The following is a 21,657-nucleotide window of genomic DNA, read 5'->3' as shown; positions in this document are numbered from 1 at the left end:
TGCCCCCTTTCACATAGTTAATTCAAACTTTGAATGCAACTTAAAAAGTCTTAATTAGAATTCTCAGATGAATTAAAAAGGAAGTGAATTGAAGAAACTGGAGCAAGCTAGAAAAATGAGTATTAAGAGGTAAAAAACAAAAATCTGGAAATAAAAAAAAACAGACTTATATACAACAAACCCCCCTCAAACCATTTCATCTTCCACAGAGTTACATACAGTTCCACACTTAGTGGCATTATATGGAAAGTGAGACATTGCCTGAAATTAAATTAGTAATTATAATTTCTAAACATAATGTATAATGCCACATTATTACAAGATAGCAATGCCTACCAGTACTAATATGTTCCCTTCCATTTATTCATATATTTATTCTTTTTTTTTTTTGTATTTTGCCACAATTTTTTTTTTACATATTTATTGGAGTATAATTGCTTTACAATGGTGTGTTAGTTTCTGCTTTATAACAAAGTGAATCAGTTATACATATACATATGTCACCATTTATCTTCCCTCTTGTGTCTCCCTCCTTCCCACTCTCCATATCTCACCCCTCTAGGTGGTCACAAAGCACCGAGCTGATCTCCCTGTGCTATGCGGCTGCTTCCCACTAGCTATCTATTTTACGTTTGGTAGTGTGTATATGTCCATGCCACTCTCTCACTTTGTCACAGCTTACCCTTCCCACTCCCCATATCCTCAAGTCCGTTCTCTAGTAGGTCTGTGTCTTTATTCCTGTCTTACCCCTAGGTTCTTCATGACATTTTTTTTTCTTAAATACCATATATATGTGTTAGCATATGGTATTTGTCTTTCTCCTTCTAACTTACTTCACTCTGTATGACAGACTCTAGGTCTATCCACCTCATTACAAATAGCTCAATTTCGTTTCTTTTCATGGTTGAGTAATATTCCATTGTATATATGTGCCACATCTTCTTTATCCATTCATCCGATGATGGACACTTAGATTGCTCCCATCTCCTGGCTATTGTAAATAGAGCTGCAATGAGCATTTTGGTACATGACTCTTTGAATTATGGTTTTCTCAGGGTATATGCCCAGTAGTGGGATTGCTCGGTCATATGGTAGTTCTATTTGTAGTTTTTTAAGGAACCTCCATACTTTTCTCCATAGTGGCTGTACCAATTCACATTCCCACCAGCAGTGCAAGAGTGTTCCCTTTTCTCCACACCCTCGCCAGCATTTATTGTTTCTAGATTTTTTGATGATGGCCATTCTGACTGCTGTGAGATCATATCTCATTGTAGTTTTGATTTGCATTTCTCTAATGATTAAAAATGTTGAGCATTCTTTCATGTGTTTGTTGGCAATCTGTATATCTTCTTTGGAGAAATGTCTATTTAGGTCTTCTGCCCATTTTTGGATTGGGTTGTTTGTTTTTTGTTATTGAGCTGCATGAGCTGCTTGTAAATTTTGGAGATTAATCCTTTGTCAGTTGCTTCATTTGCAAATACCTTCTCCCATCCTGAGGGTTGTCTTTTGGTCTTGTTTATGGTTTCCTTTGCTGTGTAAAAGCTTTGAAGTTTCATTAGGTCCCATTTGTTTATTTTTGCTTTTATTTCCATCTCTCTAGGAGGTGGGTCAATTAGGATCTTGCTGTGATTTATGTCATAGAGTGTTCTGCCTATGTTTTCCTCTAAGAGTTTGATAGTTTCTGGCCTTACATTTAGGCTTTAATCCATTTTGAGCTTATTTTTGTGTATGGTGTTAGGGAGTGACCTAATCTCATACTTTTACATGTACCTGTCCAGTTTTCCCAACACCACTTATTGAAGAGTCTGTCCTTTCTCCACTGTACATTCCTGCCTCTGTTATCAAAGATAAGGTCACCTTATGTGCATGGGTTTATCTCTGAGCTTTGTGTCCATTGATCTATATTTCTGTTTTTGTGCCAGTACCATACTGTCTTGATTACTGTAGCTTTGTAGCATAGTCTGAAGTCAGGGAGCCTGATTCCTCCAGCTCCGTTTTTCGTTCTCAAGATTGCTTTGGCTATTCAGGGTCTTTTGTGTTTACATACAAATTGTGAAAGTTTTTGTTCTAGTTCTGTGAAAAATGCCAGTGGTAGTTTGATAGGGATTGCATTGAATCTGTAGATTGCTTTGCATAGTATATTCATTTTCACAATGTTGATTCTTCCAATCCAAGAACATGGTATATCTCTCCATCTGTTTGTATCATCTTTCATTTCTTTCATCAGTGTCTTATAATTTTCTGCATACAGGTCTTTTGTCTCCTTAGGTAGGTTTATTCCTAGATATTTTATTCTTTTTGTTGCAATGGTAAATGGGAGTATTTTCTTGATTTCACTTTCATATTTTTCATCATTAGTGTATAGGAATGCCAGAGATTTCTGTGCATTAATTTTGTATCCTGCTACTTTCCCACATTCATTGATTAGCTCTAGTAGTTTTCTGGTAGCATCTTTAGGATTCTCTGTGTATAGTGTCATGTCATCTGCAAACAGTGACAGCTTTACTTCTTCTTTTCCAATTTGGATTCCTTTTATTTCCTTTTCTTCTCTGATTGCTGTGGCTAAAACCTCCAAAACTATGTTGAATAAGAGTGGTGAGAGTGGGCAACCTTGTCTTGTTCCTGATCTTAGTGGAAATGCTTTCAGTTTTTCACCATTGAGGATGATGTTCGCTGTGGGCTTGTCATATATGGCCTTTATTATGTTGAGGAAAGTTCCCTCTATGCCTACTTTCTGGAGGGTTTTTATCATAAATGGGTGTTGAATTTTGTCGAAAGTGTTCTCTGCATCTATTGAGATGCCCATATGGTTTTTCTCCTTCAATTTGTTAATATGTTGTATCACATTGATTGATTTGAGTATATTGAAGAATCCTTGCATTCCTGGAATAAAGCCCACTTGATCATGGTGTATGATCCTTTAAATGTGCTGTTGGATTCTGTTTGCTAGTATTTTGTTGAGGATTTTTGCATCTATGTTCATCAGTGATACTGGCCTGTAGTTTTCTTTCTTTGTGACATCCTTATCTGATTTTGGTATCAGGGTGATGGTGGCCTCGTAGAATGAGTTTGAGAGTGTTCCTCCCTCTGCTATATTTTGGAAGAGATTGAGAAGGATAGGTGTTAGCTCTTCTCTAAATGTTTGATAGAATTCGAGTGTGAAGCCATCTGGTCCTGGGCTTTTGTTTGTTGGAAGATTTTTAATCACAGTTTCAATTTCAGTGCTTCTGATTGGTCTGTTCATATTTTCTATTTCTTCCTGATTCAGTCTTGGCAGGTTGTGTATTTCTAAGAATTTTTCTATTTCTTCCAGGTTGTCCATTTTATTGGCATAGAGTTGCTTGTAGTAATCTCTCATGATCTTCTGTATTTCTACAGTGTCAGTTGTTACTTCTCCTTTTTCATTTCTAATTCTGTTGATTTGAGTCTTCTGCATTTTTTTTTTCTTTTTTTGTGTTACGCGGGCCTCTCACTGTTTTGGCCTCTCCCGATGACGAGCACAGGCTCCAGACGCACAGGCTCAGCGGCCATGGCTCACGGGCCCAGCCGCTCCACGGTATGTGGGATCTTCCTGGACCGGGGCATGAACCCGTGTCCCCTGCATCAGCAGGCGGACTCACGACCAGTGCGCCACCAGGGAAGCCCTCTTCTGCCTTTTTTTCTTGATGAGTCTGGCTAATGGTTTATCAATTTTGTTTATCTTCTCAAAGCACCAGCTTTTAGTTTTATTGATCTTTGCTATCGTTTCCTTCATTTCTTATTCATTTATTTCTGATCTGATCTTTATAATTTCTTTCCTTCTACTAACTTTGGGGTTTTTTTGTTCTTCTTTCTCGAATTGCTTTAGGTGCAAGGTTAGGTTGTTTATTCGAGATGTTTCCTGTTTCTTAAGGTAGGATTGTATTGTTATAAACTTCCCTCTTAGAACTGCTTTTGCTGCATCCCATAGGTTTTGGGTCATCGTGTCTTCATTGTCAGTTGTTTCTAGGTATTTTTTGATTTCCTCTTTGATTTCTTCAGTGATCTCTTGGTTATTTAGTAGTGTATTCTTTAGCCTCCAGGTGTTAGTATTTTTTACAGATTTTTTTCCCTGTAATTGCTGTCTAGTCTCATAGCATTGTAGGAAAAGATACTTGATATGATTTCAATTTTCTTAAATTTACCAAGGATTCATTTGTGAATCAAGATATGATATACCCTGGAGAATGTGCCATGAGCACTTGAGAAGAAAGTGTATTCTGTTGTTTTTGGATGGAATGTCCTATAAATATCCATTAAGTCCATCTTGTTTAATGTATCATTTAAAGCTTGTGTTTCCTTATTTATTTTCATTTTGGATGATCCGTCCATTGGTGAAAGTGTGGTGTTAAAGTCCCCTACTATGAATGTGTTACTGTTGATTTCCCCTTTTATGGCTGTTAGTATTTGCCTTATGTATTGAGGTGCTCCTATGTTGGGGGCATAAATATTTACAATTGTGATATCTTCTTCTTGGATCGATCCCTTGATCATTATGTAGTGTCCTTCTTTGTCTCTTCTAATAGTCTTCATTTTAAAGTCTGTTTTGTCTGATATGAGAATTGCTACTCCAGCTTTCTTTTGGTTTCCATTTGCATGGAATATCTTTTTCCATCCCCTCACTTTCAGTCTGTATGTGTCTCTAGGTCTGAAGTGGGTCTCTTGTAGACAGCATATATATGGGTCTTGTTTTTGTATCCATTTAGCCATTCTGTGTCTTTTGGTGCGAGCATTTAATCCATTTACATTTAAGGTAATTATTGATATGTATGTTCCTATTCCCATTTTCTTAGTTGTTTTCGGTGTGTTATTGTAGGTCTTTTCCTTCTCTTGTGTTTCTTGCCTAGAGAAGTTCCTTTAGCATTTGTTGTAAAGCTGGTTTGGTGGTGCTGAACTCTCTCAGCATTTGCTTGTCTGTAAAGGTTTTAATTTCTCCATCAAATCTGAATGAGATCCTTGATGGGTAGAGTAATCTTTGTTGTAGGTTTTTGTCCTTCATCACTTTAAATATCTCCTGACAGTCACTTCTGGCTTTCAGAGTTTCTGCTGAAAGATCAGCTGTTAACCTTACGGGGATTCCCTGTGTGTTATTTGTTGTTTTTCCCTTGCTGCTTTTAATATGTTTTTTTTTGTATTTAATTTTTGACAGTTTGATTAATATGTGTCTTGGCGTATTTCTCCTTGGATTTATCCTGTATGGGACTCTCTGTGCTTCCTGGACTTGATTAACTATTTCCTTTCCCATATTAGGGAAGTTTTCAACTATAATCTCTTCAAATATTTTCTCAGTCCCTTTCTTTTTCTCTTCTTCTTCTGGAACCCCTATAATTCGAATGTTGGTGCATTTAATGTCCCAGAGGGCTCTGAGACTGTTCTTAGTTCTTTTCATTCTTTTTTCTTTATTCTGCTCTGTAGTAGTTACTTCCACTATTTTATCTTCCAGGTCACTTATCCGTTCTTCTGCCTCAGTTATTCTGCTATTGATCTCTTCTAGAGTATTTTTAATTTCATTTATTGTGTTGTTCATCATTGCTTGTTTCATCTTTAGTTCTTCTAGGTCCTTGTTAAATGTTTCTTGCATTTTCTCTATTCTATTTCCAATATTTTGGATCATCTTTACTATCATTATTCTGAATTCTTTTTCAGGTAGACTGCCTATTTCCTCTTCATTTGTTAGGTCTGGTGGGTTTTTATCTTGCTCCTTCATCTGCTGTGTGTTTTTCTGTCTTCTCATTTTACTTATCTTACTGTGTTTGGGGTCTCGTTTTTGCAGGCCACAGGTTCGTAGTTCCCGTTGTTTTTGGTGCCTGTCCCCAGTTGCTAAAGTTGGTTCAGTGGGTTGTGTAGGCTTCCTGGTTGAGGGTACTAGTGCCTGTGTTCTGGTGGATGAGGCTGGATCTTGTCTTTCTGGTGGGCAGGCCCACATCTGGTGGTGTGTTTTGGGGTGTCTGTGGACTTATTATGATTTTAGGCAGCCTTTCTGCTAATGGGTGGGGCTGTGTTCCTTTCTTGCTAGTTGTTTGGCATAGGGTGTCCAGCACTGTAGCTTGCTGGTCATTGAGTGAAGCTGGGTGTTGGTGTTGAGATGGAGATCTCTGGGAGATTTTTGCCATTTGATAGTACGTGGAGCTGGGAGGTCTCTTGTGGACCAATGTCCTGAAGTTGGCTCTCCCACCTCAGAGGCACAGCACTGACTCCTGGCTGCAGCACCAAGAGCCTTTCATTCACATGGCTCAGAATAAAAGGGAGAAAAAGTAGAAAGAAAGAAGCAAAGAAAGAAAGAAAGAAAGAGAGGGAGAAAGAGAGAAAGAAAGAAAGGAAGAAAGAGGATAAAAGAAAATAAAATAAAGTAAGGTAAAATAAAATAAAGTTATTAAAAAAATAATTATTAAGAAAAAAATTTTTAAAAAAAACAAAAACGGACGGATAGAACCCTAGGACAAATGGTGAAAGCAAAGTATACAGACAGAATCTCACACAGAAGCATACACATACACACTCACAAAAAGAGGAAAAGTGGAAAAAATAATAAATGTTGCTCCCAAAGTCCACCTCCTCAATTTGGGATGATTTGTTGTGTATTCAGGTATTCCACAGATGCAGGGTACATCAAGTTGATTGTGGAAATTTAATCTGCTGCTCCTGAGGCTGCTGGGAGAGATTTCCCTTTCTCTTCTTTGTTCGCACAGCTCCTGGGTTTCCGCTTTGGATTTGGCCCCGCCTCTGCGTGTACGTCACCGGAGGGCGTCTGTTCTACGTTCAGACAGGACGGGGTTAACGAAGCCGCTGATTCGCGGGCTCTGGCTCACTCAGGCCGGGGGTGGGGCGGGGGGAGAGAGGGGCACGGAGTGCGGGGCGAGCCTGCGGCGGCAGAGGCCTCCATGACATTGCGCCAGCATGACGTTGCACCAGCCTGCAGCGCGCCGTGCGTTCTTCCGGGGAAGTTGTCCCTGGATCCCGGGACCCTGGCAGTGGTGGGTTGCACAGCCTCCCCGGAAGGGAGGTGTGGAGAGTGACCTGTGCTCGCACACAGGCTTCTTGGTGGCGGCAGCAGCAGCCTTAGCGTCTCATGCCCGTCTCTGGGGTCCGCGCTGTTAGCCGCGGCTCGCGCCTGTCCCTGGAGCTCCTTTAAGCATCGTTCTTAATCCCCTCTCCTCGCGCACCAGAAAATAAAGAGGGAAGAAAAAGTCTCTTCCGTCTTCGGCAGGTCCACGCTTTTCCCCGGACTCCCTCCCGTCTAGCCGTGGCGCACTAACCCCTTCAGGCTGTGTTCACGCTGCCAGTCCTCTCCCTGTGCTCCGCCCGAAGCCCGAGCCTCACCTCACAGCCCCGCCCGCCCCAGTGTGTGAGCAGACAAGCCTCTCGTGCTGGTGAGTGTCGGTCGGCACCGATCCTCTGTGCGGGAATCTCTCCACTTTGACCTCTGCACCCCTGTTGCTGCGCTCTCCTCTGCGACTCCGAAGCTACCCCCACTCCGCCACCCGCAGTCTCCCCCCGTGAAGGGGCTTCTAGTGTGTGGAAAACTTTCCTCCTTTACAGCTCCCTCCCACTGGTGCAGGTCCCGTCCCTATTCTTTTGTCTCTGTTTCTTCTTTTTTCTTTTGTCCTACCCAGGTACGTGGGGAGTTTCTTGCCTTTTGGGAGGTCTGAGGTCTTTTGCCAGCGTTCAGTGGGTATTCTGTAGGAGTTGTTCCATGTGTAGATGTATTTCTGGTGTATCTGTGGGGAGGAAGGTGATCTCTGTCCGCGTCTTAGTCTTCTGCCATCTTCCCCCTCTCTCTCCATATATTTATTCTTAACAGCTTTATAAAGATAGAATTCCCATAATAATTCACCTATTTAGTGCCAATTTTAATTAGTTTTTAGTATATTAACAAAATTGTGCAACCATCAAAACAATCTAAAACTAATAAATAAATGGGAGACAAAAATAAACCCATAAAAAAATAACATTAAATATATTAAGCAATTAAATCAAAAGCCAGAGATATATTCACATTTAATGTTATTATTGGTAGGGGTTGTGTTTATATCTGCCGCTTTAATAATTACCTAAATATATACTTTTAGTGTCTCTCTTTATTTTTGTAGATTTGGATGATTGTCTTATATTAGTTCTTTATCCTGAAGAACATCCTGTAGGGGTTCTTGTAAGGTAAATTGCTAGCAGTGAATTCTCTATTTGTTTATCTGGTAATTTTTATTTTTGCCTTCAGTTTTGGAAGATAGTTTTTGTGAATATAAGATTCTTAGTCATTAGTTCTTTTTTTTCCTTGTGCACTTTCTGGAAATTTAGACCTAAACTGGTTGATAAGTTTAACAGCTTAAATTGCATAAAACTTACCTAAATAGATTGAGTAAATAACATATTTCAGTATAAGAAAAATATTTCTATATCAATAGATTTCCTCAGATATGTTTTAAATGGTTGTAATAATATTGTAAAATTTAAGCTAACAAGAACTAATAAAGACAAACAATGTAGCTATAAAAATATATAAATACTTTTGTTGGGTCCAGAAAATTGTTCAGAATTTTAAAATTACAAAAGTTGAAACTCTCTGAAAGATCAGAGGAGATTTTAGAATAGAAAATTAAATCACTAGGTAGAGGAAGCATTTGAAAAAAAAGCAACCATCTGTCATACATTGTAAAACAGTACATACATTGTGAAACTTAGAGAAAATGAAATAGTGGTAATAGTGATAGCAAAGAGTCATTGTTCCCAATTGCTAGGAAATGAATTAAGTATTTTGGCTCATAATCTCATTTAATTTTCATGAAAAATCCTTGGATCAGTGACTTTCACCAACCCTATTTTATAGGTGAAGATACTGAGCCATATAGAGTTCAAGCAAGTTGCAGAAAATCAGTAATCAAGTGTTGCAGTTACCATTAAATTCAACACACTATGTACTCACACACACACACACATAAATAACACAAATGAATTTTTTTTTTTTTTTTTTTTTTTTTTGGCGGTACGCGGGCCTCTCACTGCTGTGGCCTCTCCTGTTGTGGAGCACAGGCTCTGGACGCACAGGCTCAGTGGCCATGGCTCACGGGCCCAGCCACTCCGTGGCATGTGGGATCTTCCCAGACCGGGGCACGAACCCGTGTCCCCTGCATCGGCAGGTGGACTCTCAACCACCGCACCACCTGGGAAGCCCACACACATGAATTTTAATAGAAAAGCTATGATTGGAAATATAGAACTCAAAAAAGCATGCTTATCAATTTTTATGAAAATAAGATTAACTAGGACCAGAAAATGGCTTAGGATACTTATAATACTCTTGAATCTTCACACTTTGGATGTAATGACTTTATGGTCCACACTCTTAAGAAAACCCAAGTGATAAAAATTGAGATATATTATCCCTATATCTTTCTTTCTTTCTATCTATCTGTCTATCTATCTATCTATCATCTATCTATCTCCAAGTAAGAAACAAAGGTCCTCTTGGCAAAAAAGTCTTTTTCAATCAAATTAATGTCATTATCAATTCTAGGCTTCCAAAGTGAACTTTCAAAAAATAAATTGTGTAAGAAAAATTTTGAAGTAGCTGAATTTATCGTGTCTCAGTTGCATCTTCGTAAGTTATGGATGTTGTGTCAGATGACTAAGCACGTTACTTTCATGTCCTATTTGAGACGATTGCAAAGAGTTCCTTTCAGAGTCTCAGGAGCAAGCTCTTATTGCAAGGCAGTTGTCAGGTTTAAGAATTGCTTTACTGCAGTATCTCAAATACAAATAAAGTTATGTTGAGAGGAAAAAAATGTACTTCAATATAGTCAATCAATTTTTGCTAAAACTGTCAAAATAGGACCAGTAAATGTGACTTTTTATGTGAGGTTGTTGTGAATTTGGCACTTTAATGTAAAATTATGTTTGCTGACAGTTCCCAGAGAAGACAAACAGATACTAAAGGGTCATAATTTTGAATCACTGATTATACAGTATTTTCTTGCATGATTGATTCTCAGCGTTGTTATTTGCTACTAAGTTAAAATCAAAGAATACAGAGGGATTTATAAAATTTTTGTTGTTTTTAATTTCAAAAAATTTTGTTTCTTGACAAAAAGCTTACCTAAAGCATTACTGCTTATAGAAAACATATGGTGTTTTTTGTTTCTCTTATGTCTATTTGTGCTGTATATAGGAGTTAGTTATATTTTTCTTGCAAAGGCCTCAGGATGGAAATTGGTCAATGAAGTGTGAGTCTAGAGACAATGAATGACACAATGAAAATCCTGCATTTTTGGAAAACAAGACGTAAAGATTATGCTTTAATTTTGTATATGTTTACCTATGTGTGATGGTTATGTGATGTAGGTATTGCAAAACTAAACTCAAGAGCATTTAAAAGAAATTAATAAAATTCATCTTAACTTTATGGAATTTAAAAAGTATGTAAAGGGAAAAAATGAGGAACTTTGAAAAAGAACCTATAAAACCTTAAAAGATATATCATAAATGATGTACTGCACTTGCAATGTTATTTACAATATTTTTATTATTTATCACAATGTGTGAGCAATGTTATATGTTAAGGGACAAAGATTAATGACATATGGTCTCCATCCTCGAAGAATACATAATCTAACTTTATGTATCCTGAATTTGTAGTTGCTATCGGGCAAATTTTTTTTCCCCTCTTCTCATTTTAGTATACACTCAGCACAAATTAGAGGGTAAGTTAGGACCAGAAGCAAGCCAAGCAGTTTGATTTCCAAGCAGTCCCTTGGCTCCCTGGGTTTCTTCTCAAGGCTGAAATTTTGTTGGAGAGTTCAAATAAGTTAATGAGAACTCACCATTTTTTCAACTATGTGCTGGCTGACCCTTAAGGAAGCATTAAAATAAACAGCAAACCTGGGAGTACTCTAAACTTTTACATTAAAAAAAAATCTTAAACTAGTGGAAAAGAACACTTCTTACCATTGGGAAGGGATGAGAGTTTTTATATGTTGTTATTTTATACTAATTAGCCTGTATATCTTAATATACAAATGAGACTATTAGCCTAACAATAATAGTAATAATAATTGCTATCATGTTTTGAATGTCTAACCCCTATCTTACAGGGGCTTTTGCAGATTACATTTCATTCATTATGCTTAATTGTTTACAGCAATCTATGGATCAGTTACTTTTGTCAAACTTGTTGAATGGAACACAGGCTTCAGTTAGTAGGGTTAGAATCCAAACCCTGTCCTCTTTCCAAATTCTCCCACTGCCTCTTAATCTATTGATAGGTCAAGTTCTTATTTATACCTCTTTGACACACACTTTATTCCCTCGTTCTTTGGTTATCTCTAGGAATTTGCTTAGTAGAGAGGGGAAGGGCAACAAATAGTGGGACGTTTTAGTCCTGCCATACCTATATGTCTTGCTAAGTATTTCTAGGTTGTCCATAAGATTTATACTGCCTAGTGACCTTAATTCTTTAGATAAAGGGAAAATAGCTACTCTGTATTAGATACACTTATGCTGAAATTTCAGTGGCTTTAACAAACAAAAGATAATTGCTTACTTACACTATATGTCCTACACGTGTAAATAATGGTGTGTGTGTCTGGGAGGGGCAATGTATCTCAGCTTCACACAGACTGATGGAAGTATCAAATGTATAGCTGCATCGTCAGTACACCTGTCCTCCTTGGTTGCCATGGAGGAGAGAAAACGTGGGGAATCATCTGTGACATTTTCATAGTCTAGAAATGATAGATATCATATTCCCTCATATTTCATTGGTCAGGGTAATTTTCTGAACCATTCTCATAAGCAAGTGGCCTGAAAAGTATAGTCTTTCCTGTGACAGAAAGAGAATGAGAACTGGATTCCGGTAGACACTAATCACGTCTACGAGATCATCCTCTCAAAAAGGTTAGTGGTTCCTGACACAGGAATTCACAACATACCAGGTCAATAGAGGAAGACTTCAGGTAGAAGGTAAAAGGTGCAAAAGGTTTTTGATTGAGGTGATGAGGACCAGCATAAGAAGTTATATAAATTGTGCACAGTATAAGGTTGCCTCCTCCGGGCTTCCCTGGTGGCGCAGTGGTTGAGAGTCCGCCTGCCGATGCAGGGGACGCGGGTTCGTGCCCCAGTCTGGGAAGATCCCACATGCGGCGGAGCGGCTGGGCCCGTGAGCCATGGCCGCTGAGCCTGCGCGTCCGGAGCCTGTGCTCCGCAACGGGAGAGGCCACAACGGTGAGAGGCGCGCGTACCACAAAAAAAAAAAAAAAAAAAAGATTGCCTCCTCCAAGGCACAAAACAATCTCTCATCCCTATGCTGAAGATTGAATAGAAAATAATGATAAAATTTACCACTTCTAAGGATAAACAAAGAGACTTACAAGATTGAAAGGCTCTTAAAAAATAACCATTTGGTGGTATAATATTTTAGAGTGGTGCATGGCTTTAATAATTGTTTCTCATTGTGCCTGGAAAAATCAGAGGAGTGCAAAGAAAGAAAGAGGCAGCAGCCAGAGTCAGCAGTGACAGGCTACCCGCTGAATGCCATGAGCTTCATTATCTTCTGTCACGGCAACTCCTCAATCAAAGGGAAATAGTGCTCTGGAAGCAGGAGATGGAGGGAAAATAAAACATACGCAAATTGCCCAAATTATAGCGCAAACTACTACTAAAGATACAGTTAAAGAATAATAGAAAAGAGCAGTCACTTTCCTCCAATTAATTCTTAAATTCTAGCAAATGTGATATCCATTTACGCTGTTACATGAGATAGAATATGTTCACTAAATAATCAGATGAGTTTTTCACTTACTATGATATTTCAGAGTGTTTTTGCCAGTATTATAATCAGAAGTTTATGATATCAATCTGTTCTCTCTGCAGAACATGAAGAGTCACTTTTTTCCCCATAACTATTAATATAAAGTTTGCTGATGTATATTTTAACTTTAGAATGTATATTTATAAATATACATTTCAACAAGAAAAACTTAAGGACAAATGCTTTGCTATTGCTTGTATAAATACCTTTTATCTGAAAATTAACATTTTTGGTCAGTTGTATATGTGCCTACGTAGGTCTTGACCAAGATGGTTGAGAAAATACCAGTTTTGTATTTACCAAACATGTCAGTGAGCAATGAAATAAATTTTTTAAAAAAATTTCTTAAAGTGCTTATGCAGCACAGAAACATTTCCTAATTTTTATGTAATTTATTTATAAATCCTCTCTGCTTTTTGAATCATGAGGAGAATTGAGAATTTGGATTTTTTTATTTGACTTTTTCAATTATACTAATATTCTTTAAGAGTTGCATAATCTATACACTAAATCTGACTACTCTGCATTGATGAGTGTACTGACATGTACACTCATCAGTGAGTGAAATGACCCAACTCCCTACAATGAAAAGAATAAGAATGCTTACTAAAGTACATATGTGTACATATATATACAGTATGCATGCATATTCAAATGCTTCCTTTATAATTTATTTCCTTTCCTAGTGTCCATAATTGATCCAAGTACTACTAATAATCACTGATTTTAGTTTCTATGTTTTTTCATTTTATCATTGCCTTTAAACAGTGAAAATATAAGAAGGAAAAAAACGTTTGTGCTATAAATCCCTATTGAAATCTCAAGTAACAAATCTAAAATCAGGAAAGCAGAGTGATCAGAAAAAATAATCATCATTTTGAGCTGATTCCAACAGCATTTCAACTTTCATGTGTATCAATTTAATATTGTAACAAGATTTTTGGTTCGATTTAAGTTCTGTATTGCAGGCCTCAGGTTGAGGCATGAATTTCGCTGCCAATCAACTCCTGATAATCACCCAAAACAGAAAACTATGCAGGTACCCTTCTTTTTTAGATGAGGAGATGAAGGAACAGAGAGGCAAATTGCCTAAGGTTATACAGCCGAGTAGTTCAGAGCTGTGATTTAATCTCAGGTAGTCTAGCTCCAGAGTCTGTACCCCTAATCAATATTATACAGCAACAGTTTTTATTCACAACCTAATTTTACCGAGATCTTATTCATTTTTTTTCTTGTCTATGGGACTTTTGGGTTAAGATAACTTATATTTTAATATTTATGATTTCACAAAATATAAACAAAAAATTTCCAGGACATGGATTTCAATTTTGACTGAGATATATAATCTGGTACAAGGCAGAATATTTAATTGGCTTACATACCATCAAACGATGATTTATGTTGCAGCCAAACTGTTTTTCTCTTGATAACACTAGGATGTGAAAGGGGTAAATACACTGTGTCCAGGAGGTGCTAATGGCATCTGTAGTCACAGACTAAAAGCCTTTTCCAACTTGCTTTTTCTTTCAGTTTTTTTTTTCTTATTGGAGTATAATTGCTTTACAATGATGTTAGTTTCTGCTGTACAATGAAGTGAATCAACTATATCCCCTCCCTCTGAGACCTCCTTCCCACAACCCTCATCCCACCCATTCAGGTAATCACAGAGCACTGAGCTAAGCTCCCTGTGCTATATAGATAGCTCCAACTAGCTATCTATTTTACATATGGTAGGGTATTTATGTCAAACCTAATCTCCCAAATCGTCCCACCTTCCCCTTCCCCCCCCCCCATGTCCACATGTCCATTCTCTATGTCTGCGTCTCTATTCCTGCCCTGCAAATAGGTTCATCTGTACCATTTTTCTAGATTCCACATATAGGCGTTAATATACAATATTTGCTTTTCTCTTTCTGGCTTACTTCACTCTGTATGACAGACTCTAGGTCCATCCACATCTCTACAAATAACCCAATTTTGTTCCTTTTTATGTCTGAGCAATATTCCATTGTATATATGTACCACATCTTCTTTATCCATTCATCTGTCATTGGACATTTAGGTTGTTTCCATGTCCTGACTATTGTAAATAGTGCTGCAGTGAACATTGGGGTACATGTGTCCTATTGAATTATGGTTTTCTTAGGGTATATGCCCAGGATTGCTGGGTCATATGGCAGCTGTATTTTTAGTTTCTTAAGGAACCTCCATACCATTCTCCATAGTGGCTGTATCAATTTACATTCCCAACAACAGTGCAAAAGGGTTCCCTTTTCTCTACACCCTACCAGCATTTATTGTTTGTAGATTTTTTGATGATGGCCATTCTGACTGGTGTGAGGTGATACCTCACTGTAGTTTTTTGTTGTTGTTGTTGTTGTTGTTTTTGCGGTACGCGGGCCTCTCACCGTTGTGGCCTCTCCCGTTGCGGAGCACAGGCTCTGGATGTGCAGGCTCAGCGGACATGGCTCACGGGCCCAGCCGCTCTGCGGCATGTGGGATCTTCCCGGACCGGGACACGAACCCGTGTCCTCTGCATCGGCAGGCGGACTCTCAACCACTGCGCCACCAGAAAAGCCCTGTAGTTTTGATTTGCATTTCTCTAATAGTGACATTGGGCATCTTTTCATGTGCCTCTTGGCCATCTGTATGTCTTCTTTGGTGAAATGTCTATTTAGGTTTCCCACCCATTTTTGGATTGGGTTGTTTGCTTTTTTGATATTGAGCTGCATGAGCTACTTATATATTCTGGAGATTAATCCTCTGTCCATTGCAAAGTGTAAAGTCTTTGCATTTTCCTAAGTATGTCTTTAAACTACTAGGACACTGATATCCTGCCAAAGAATTGGATGACAGCCTTTTTCTTTTTTTTTTTTTTTTTTGCTGTACGCGGGCCTCTCACTGTTGTGGCCTCTCCCGTTGCGGAGCACAGGCTCCGGACGCACAGGCCCAGCGGCCATGGCTCACAGGCCCAGCCGCTCCGCGGCATGTGGGATCTTCCCAGACCGGAGCACGAACCCGTGTCCTCTGCATCGCAGGCGGACTCTCAACCACCGCACCACCAGGGAAGCCCCGGGTGAGAGCCTTTTTCATCCATCAACAATCTCTCCCTGTATGGGGGCATTGAGAAGACTCACATTCCAGTTTCTCTGGTTCCTTCAGAAAACTCTGTTACACACAAAATGAAATCTTAACACATACAATTTTTGCATTTTCTTTCAATAATTCTATAAATTAGAATGCCCTCCATGCCTCCCCTGATCCTCCGATCCCAGAGGGCCCCTCCCTGACAGCCTCTCCTCTTCTCCCCCTGCCTCCCTCCTATGCCACTAGGGTCAGCAAGGCCCAGATGGTCCTCGGAGGGTGGAGGACCCAGGCCGGGAGTCCAGCAAGCTTCTTGGGGTCCGATTGGGCAGGGGAAACACATGCTGCCCCCTGATTCTCCATGCCCCTGAGGGTCCCTCCAGTCATGGGAACCCCTCCCCTCTCCCAGCCACCCCTCAGGGGCGCCAGTCCTGTCCAGCCTCCACTTCTCCTCCCTCCTTTCTCCCCCCCCACATCCTACCCTATCGCTCAGGGGTTCCTCCTGTCTCCTTGGGTGTCGAGGTCCCCCACCAGCGTCCGGCAGGTACCCTAGTTGTGGGGAGACGTGAACTCCACGTCTTTCCACACCACCATCTTGACTCTGCCTCCCAATAGTCTCTTTCAGTTTGTAAATATGTAACTCGGTCTCTCCCATTTCATCCTGGCCTTTCCTCATCTTCACAGAGTTCATTTATTTACTCATCTCATTTGCTAACCACTACAATTCTGCCAGTGTCAGAAACTGAGAAGCTGAGTATTTCTTAATGAAACTAAAACTTCTATCTCCTCTGAATCTATTAGAAAACTGTGCCAGGGTAAGAAGAGAGTTAAACACCAGTGTATTCTCATAACTATATTCATGTTTCCACCCAGACATTATGTTGTTAGTGGTTTCTGCAAATTAAAAAAAAAATTATTATTAGCATTATTCTAGTGGTGAAGAAGAGCTTCTTACCCTTACTGTGCATACAAACGTGTAATTAATTTATACACGTTGTTGGAAGCATTTGAACTAGCTATAATGAAACTAGTAATATTGCCTAGGAAAAAATCTGGCACATAGTAGGTTATAATTAAATATCATTATTATCGTTATATGTTTTTATGGTCTCAGTTATCCTGTTAACATGACAAAACCTTTCTGATTTATTTAAGCACCCATTACAGAAGGTAACACTAGAAGGAAACAATCTGATTTGGGAAAATCACCTTCTTATTACTCAAATTCTACATATTCTTTCATACAAAATTTCTTTTTCTGCTTCTTTTTCCAAATATGCTTTTTCATCTTTATTCTTAAAGCCACTACCATGTCCAATTTTCCTTATCACTGAACACTGAAATACTTTATTAATTAGCTGCTTAGCTGCATTTTTGCCTTTCATTTCCTACTTGGCTCAGTTTACGAATTTATGAGACTATTCTTCCTAACACCCTGATGTTGGGGTCTGCTATCTGGTCCAAAAAAGAGTATCCTTCTTCCCTTCTCAAATTCTCAACAAATTTTAAAATTTGGCAAAAGCATAACGCAAATTAGAGAGCAAAATATCAATATAATCAGACGATGTTGGAGAATCTAGTTAATATTAGAGTCAAATGTGCCTGACACTTAACCCAAGAGCATGACAGATTTACCAACCCAGACAGAGGCAGCACTAGATTGGCACAGACCCCAATGTAGCAGCTTCAGCCAGAGTACAAAAGAGAATAAATTAGACCTACTGCCAAGAGAGAACAGAGGAGAGGTGAACTTATGTGAAATGTTCTCTTTCAATTTCTCAATCAGATAAAATCCAGCACCCCTGGAACAAAGGAGCGAGGGGCAGGAAGAGGCTGCCTCCGCACAGAAAATAATATCAAGAGTGAAGAAGAAATATTCCCCTAACAACACTTTTCACAGTGCTACTGCCACTTAATAATTTATAATATACCATTTTGGCATTTCATATCAAGCCCTAAATTCTCTCCATTTAAAGACACTTCATAAAGTTTTCACTCATTCTTTTGACAGCTGTTATTTCCCAATTCCTCTCTAATCTCCCATTATTTTTGTCCATCAAAGGTCCTCATTGTCTTCATGTATACCTAATGACTTAATTTATGAAGTCCCTTCCTCATTCTACTTGTATAAAACATAATTCATGATCCAGTTGAAGCCCTATATTTTCCAAATATGTATCTTAATCTATTAAACTTCTCAATGATTTTTTTTTTTACTTAACTTCTTTTATTATTTAAACTTTGGGTAGTTAAATTTTGTCTTCTTTACTAAATGGTTAGGCATTTGAGGTCACTAATCATATACAGCATGTAACAAATAGTTGACATAGAGTATGTACTCACTGAGTGCAATTATATTATTAAATAAATTAAAATATTTAATTAAAAAATATTTTTTACATGTTCAAAGTGTTGAACATTTGGGTGATTTTCTTACTAGCTTTTATAAAAATTTAAAAAACATTTAGAATAGATACATGTATATGTGTAACTGAATCACTTTGCTGTACACCTGAAACTAACACACCATTGTTAATCAAATATACTCCAATACAAAATAAAAATTTAAAAAAATAAAGTGCTGTAACACATAAATAAATAAATAACATTTATGACAGATTAAGAAATAAAATACATTATACTGAACTGAATTCTGTATTTCTGTGGCATTTCTCATCATCAGGTTAAACTTAAATCTCATGTAAGGCAGAAACTGGGGACATGGAATATATTTCTTCTCATCTACATGTAATTAAGCATGGGTGAGGGGAGGGGTGGACATCACTAAATTCTAACTCATTAGGTCAAACAGAGTTTGGCAGATTCAGAACTGGCACTCTGGCTTTTGCCATGAAGTTTTCATGAAGAGAGTAGTTTTGTGACAGAGTTGAAGAAAAGTTTATGCTTCCTCCCATAAATGATTTCCAGTAGAAAGATTAGGGGTGAGTATGTAAGAAAACACTTCAGGGAAATTTAGGAATTGCTTATGAATTGAGAGAACTGATACCCACCTATCACTGGAGGTTTTCTGAGTGATAGACTCCACAAGCATGCTTGTTGCTGTTGAGTCCTGGAAGAAGAATGGAGAAATGGCTAAGTAGGATAGCTGGGGGAGGCTAGGAAATGTTTAGCAAACAGCTCTGGTGGTAAGGGAAGAGGATTCTTACATGTAGCAGTTGCTAAAATTTCCTCAGCATGAAAGTCTTCCCATTGCTGATTTCAAGCTACTGATATGAAGCCAGTAAACAGGGAGATGGGAAGAGTTGCATATAATTGGCCCTTAGAAGCTGGTGTGAGCAGCTCCTGCACCCACTGGCTGGATGAGGGGTGAAAGTGTTCATTTCAGATTTCCCCTGAAGATGATTTTCATGTGAGCCCAATTTCTGAGCTTCCTGTGTGCTGAAAAATGCACCATGTGTTTAAACCTCCCTAAAATCTACATGACCATATGCCAATTCACCCTTCCTATACTTCTTGATATCATAGGAATACAAACACATATAAACCCTGGTGAAAATAGAAATGTAACTAATATACCAAGAAGACAAAAAATGTTTGAATAAAGAAGAAAGATTGAATGTATTCTGGCATTGCCTGAGATAATTATACATGAATATAATTGAATATTGAACTAAAGGATATATTATTTTAGAATTAACTAAGATATATGAAAGTTTATCTCTGTAGCAGAATGAAAATGAAGCATATAATATAAATTGATTATTATAGAAATAGTGTTAGTGTATATTATCTGATCTGTGACTAGGTATTACATATTATACAAGATATGTAGAACTAAAAATCCCATCCCAAATCATTTCAGTCTGTCACAATTTTCATCCTCTCGTGTTTCTCTCTCTCCCTTTTCTTTCTCTTCCAAGGTCCAATCAGTCTCTAAATCTGGTAACATCTTTCTTCCTTTCTCTCTCCTTAATCCCATTAATCCAATGTCTGTTCCCACTATTGGTTTATCGATGTCTAATTTTAACTGTTTCATTTGCAATTTCCATATTTAAATTCTCACCTCATGCTGTCTATGCTATAGTCTATTTCCACATTAATTTATATAAAATACTTTTCATAAATATTAGCATTTTCTTATAGGATTCACACTCAACTGCAATTTGTACTGCAGCTTTATTGCCTGTCCCATCTCCAAGGTGCTCAACACTGAGCCAGATGGAAGCACTCACTACTCCCCCAACCACAGCACAGACTTTAACATCTTCTTACCTTAACTGAGCTATTCCCTCTTCCTTAAATACTCTCCCTTCAACTTATCTCCTTTGGAGCACATCTTCAATGTTATCAATAGTTCATTATGGTTGGCTCAGTCAGTAGGGTTTAATTAAATATATCCTGCTTATTCTGTGTACATTTTGTGATGCTAATCCAGAATTCCCTCTTTTTATTTTAGAGGCTCTTTCATAGGTATCTGTCTGTTGGATGATGTGTCCTTATGGCAGGGAGGGGATATATTCATATTTGTATTTCTAATATTTATTACAGGACTGGAAAATGTGGCCAACAGAGAAATGTAAATGAAACTGGTGTGAAGGGATGTGTATAGATGCTGAAAACTTTGCTGACTCATGTTTTTCATAGTAACTCCAAGGTAAGCCAAAATGGGGCTCCTTTTTTTAAATGTTTAAGGAGTTATTCTAAGAAATTCTGAAAGATAAATGAAGTAGAGCTCACAATATAGAAGAGTTATTTCCCATAAATGATGGCTGTGAGTGTGCATAAAAGGCAATGGTTTACATGCTATCCTGACAATGCATATTGCAATAATACAGTTGATATTTTCAAGGATATATTAGCTGCTTACTTGTTAAATATCTTCTGTGTTTAAGGGGACTTTCTGGGAATTTTAAAAGGTGTATGTCTATAAAAAGGAATTTAGGGCTTCCCTGGTGGCGCAGTGGTTGAGAGTCCGCCTGCCGATGCAGGGGACACGGGTTCGTGCCCTGGTCCGGGAAGATCCCACACGCCGCAGAGCGGCTGGGCCCGTGAGCCATGGCCGCTGAGCCTGCGCGTCCGGAGCCTGTGCTCCGCTAAGGGAGAGGCCACAGCAGTGAGAGGCCCGCGTACCGCAAAAAAAAAAAAAAAAAAAAAAAAAAAAGAATTTAATTTATTTAACATATTAGGGAACTATCACTTGGAATTAGTGTACACAGTATTTGTTACATATCAATTAATATGTACTTAATATAAATAATACAATATAATTGCATATGTATTATGTGCAAGACACTGCTTCAAATGTTTTACGTGAATTATGTTATTTTACAAAATGTTATTCCTGTTTTGTAAATGAGAAAGTGAAGGCATAGAGAGTTCAGGTGACTTGACTGTATATGTTTGTTGTGAAAATTATTATAAAATCCATGTACTTTTTACTTCGAAGAATATGCAGTCACTTAGATGAACTACCTCTTTAGGGAGTAGTGATTAAGAATTTTTTCCTTTGAATTCAGAAAACAGAAATCTTGTTATCACATACATGATAATATATGATTTTATAAGGTTCCAATAGTTACTTGTGTACTCTGGGAGAAAAAGATTTTGCACAATGACTGTATATGCAGAGGATTCCATATATGGATGTCCAGTCAGAATTCACCAAACATGGGAAGGATTGAGGGAACTGGCTATTATGTGGATCGTTCTAGTTGGCCAACACACCAAAATCTTTATTCAATCCATTTCCACTCACAGGGGATTAACATTCTCAAAGATTCAACTGGACTATTTAA

At 38.2% G+C, this 21,657-nt stretch overlaps 1 protein-coding gene across 8 annotated transcripts in view; it reads left to right on the top strand.

Annotated features, from left to right (window-relative positions):
- LOC307187471 (uncharacterized protein) overlaps positions 1-21,657 on the top strand; it is a 1,029,543-nt gene that overhangs the window by 844,577 nt on the left and 163,309 nt on the right. For all 8 annotated transcript variants that reach the window (XM_079923575.1, XM_079923576.1, XM_079923567.1 and 5 more), the window contains one exon: positions 20,411-20,516. The gene's annotated coding sequence lies outside the window, so the exon portion shown is untranslated. The remainder of the gene's footprint in view (positions 1-20,410; positions 20,517-21,657) is intronic.

Source organism: Stenella coeruleoalba, assembly GCF_951394435.1.
Source record: "Stenella coeruleoalba genome assembly, chromosome: 6".
NCBI lineage: Eukaryota > Metazoa > Chordata > Mammalia > Artiodactyla > Delphinidae > Stenella > Stenella coeruleoalba.
Note: the sequence above shows the minus strand (reverse complement) of the source record. Positions and strands in the feature narration are given on the sequence as shown.